This window comes from Crocuta crocuta, unplaced genomic scaffold (assembly GCF_008692635.1).
Source record: "Crocuta crocuta isolate KB4526 unplaced genomic scaffold, BGI_CrCroc_1.0 scaffold231, whole genome shotgun sequence".
Taxonomy (NCBI): domain Eukaryota; kingdom Metazoa; phylum Chordata; class Mammalia; order Carnivora; family Hyaenidae; genus Crocuta; species Crocuta crocuta.
In genome coordinates, this window is record NW_027528357.1 from 7,318,906 (window position 1) to 7,321,876 (window position 2,971).

A 2,971-nucleotide genomic window follows, 5' to 3' on the forward strand; every position below is an offset into this window, starting at 1 on the left:
AAAATTGTATGAGGTGACACCTGTAGGTACTGGGTGATATGTAGTGCAAGATGTGATCCATGAGATAAGGAAAAGTCAAGAGTCTTTGTTCAGGAACAATTTCCAGTCTATGGCTGAGGATGGTAGAGCCTTAACAGAGCATAGCGGTCTGTGCAGAAGGGGGACCTGAAATGTGTTTGTGGGATCCCCGTGGGTCAGTCTAAAGACAGGGCTGTGCATAAAGATTAGAAGTTTGGGAGGCTTACCAGAGTGTTGCTGGTACACAGCTGAGTTTGGGACAGCATTACAAGAAATCGAATATTCAAATTCAGCTCCTGTCAGAGTAGAATGGCTTCATTAACATTCTAGACACCCATAAAGTTCATGTCTTAGGGGTGAGGATCATGTCCTATAGCAAGGCCTATTGTAGACCACTCTTAAAGACCCCCATGTGGCCAGGGATTGTGGGGCTGGGACCTCTTTTCCTTTCTTACACAACCCCCCACTGTGATTCCCTATCCCTGAGGCTGTTGGTTAAAAAATAATTATAACAGAATTTTTAAAAACCCCCATAAAACCAAGCCTTGTCGGGGGAGCCTGGCTGGCTCAGTCGGTAGAGCATGTGACTCTTGATCTTGATGAAGAGATCAACAGTTTGTGAGAGGTTGAGGATTGTAAATTTGAGCCCCATGTTAGGTGTAGAGATTACTTTAAAAATCTTTTTAAAATAAATTATTTACTTATTTTGAGAGAGATAGCACGAGTGGGGAAGAGGCAGAGAGAGAGAGAGAGAGAGAGAGAGAGAGAGAGAGAGAGAATTCCAAGCAGGTTCTGGGCTGTGAGATCCCTCAACTGTGATATTATGACCTGAGCCAAAACCGAAAGTCAGGTGCTTAACCAACTGAGCCACCCAGGTGCCCATAAAAGAATCTTAAAAAAAAAAACAACAACACAGAAAAACAAGCTTTGCTAAAATCCACTGGGTCGACAGAGTTTGGAATTTGAATCCTGTGCGGGGATGTAAGTATCTTAGAGATTTCCACAGGTCTGCCCTAACAAAGCCTACAGTACTTCAAAATGGTCAACCATAATTAACAGGCTAATAGGACACAGCTTAACATTATTTGGAGAGTGAGATAAGAGACTCTATTAAATGTCTTGCCAACAATATCGACTAGACAATAAAAAGTTACCAGACATGCAAAGAAACAGGAAGATGTGAGCAATAACTAAAAAGAACACAAAAAAAGGAAACAAAAAAGCAAAACCAGAAATGGACCCTGAGATAGTCTAGACATTGGATTTGACAAATACTTTAGAAGCAATCATATGTACACATAAATAAATAAATAAGCGTGCACACACACACACACACACACACAAGAACTTAAAGTAGTCTTAACGAATGAACAGAGAAATGAAAGTTACAATAAAAAATACAAATTATAGCATGGAAAAGAACAATAACTGAAATGACGAATTCACTCCATTGTCTACTATTAAGCAGATTAGCATTGCTAGAAAAAGGTCAGTACGTATATTAACTTTCTATGCTGTGTAGAACTGTTGTGCAACAAATTATCACAAACTTAATGTTGTAGAGCAACACCCATTTTATTATCTCAGTTTCTGTGGGTCAGAAGCCCAGGCATCACCCAGCTAGACTTTCTGCTCATCATTTTATAAGGCTGTGATCGAGGTGAAGGTCACGCTGTGGTTCTCTGCTGATGCTGAGGGGCTACTTCCAGGCTCATTCAGGTCATTGGCAGAATTCGTTTCCTGTGAGTTCAGGACCGAGGTCCCAGTGTGCCTGCTGGCTATTGCCTGGGCTGCTCTTAGCGCCCAGAGGCCACCTGCAGTTCCTTTCCAGTTGGCCCCCAAACACAGTTCACAGCACTGCTATTCGCTTTCTTCCTGGCAAACGCGAGCACATCTCTCTAATTTCAAATATCTGACTTCCTCTCTCTCTGACCTGTAAATCCATAATTAAAGGGCTCCTATGATTAGGTCAGCTTCACTCAGATAATGTCCTATGTTAAGTGCAAAATCCCTTTACTGCAGCACCCAGATTGGTGTTTGATTGAATAACGGAGAGAAGGTATGTACACACCAGGGGTGTGTGCATTACACATTGCAGGAATAGTGTGTAGCTCTCTTGATATAATAGTGTCATGATGAGAATCTTCACAATGATGCTTGACTATTCCCTACAATTTAGAATTTCTTATTTTCTTTTTTCCCCCCTCAATTTGGCTTATTCCAGAAAGTGCTGACCTTCTTATAAATTTGACTGGAAATTACAAATATCTTAGTAATTTCCAACCGCTGTTGCTTCTGTTAATGTGATGAGCGCAAGCATTGCCAGTCTTGAAAGATTTCTGTTCACTCTGGAGGGCTGAACCTTGAAATAAATAGTCAGGTGGATCTGCCTGCTCCAGAGAGCTATCTGCAATCATAGCTGAAGACATCTTGGCTTTTATGGAGATAAAAAGGATATCTGAGATTGAAGAACCACGATTCCCTCACCACACATTAATATAGAACGATCATGTATGCAAATATGCTGCACTCCCTGCTTGTATCCACGAACTGGTGGTTTCCCCTTTCACTGGTCACCTTCTGCTTGCACCCTAAGTGTGTTCGAGGGGCGGCAGCTTAGGGCATCACTTGGGGGCTTGATAGAAATGCAGAATAAGCCCCCTCCCAGACCTACTGCATCTGAATCCACATTTTCACAACCTGTCCAGGTGATTCAGATGCACATTACAGCTGGCAGAGCACTGCTCCGGAATACGGAGAAGGAGGAAATTTGAAATTTGATTCATGCATACTCCTGAGTCATCCACCTGCTTTCTACTGCTTCTATTTCCTGCTCTGCTGTGGCCGTGTTCACTTTCTTGCTGGTGACTGGTCTGGGCTCCTGAGCAACAGTCTCCTGTGAAAGGAGGCTGTGCTCTCCACACCAGCCAGGGCTTCACACATTTTCCCTGTA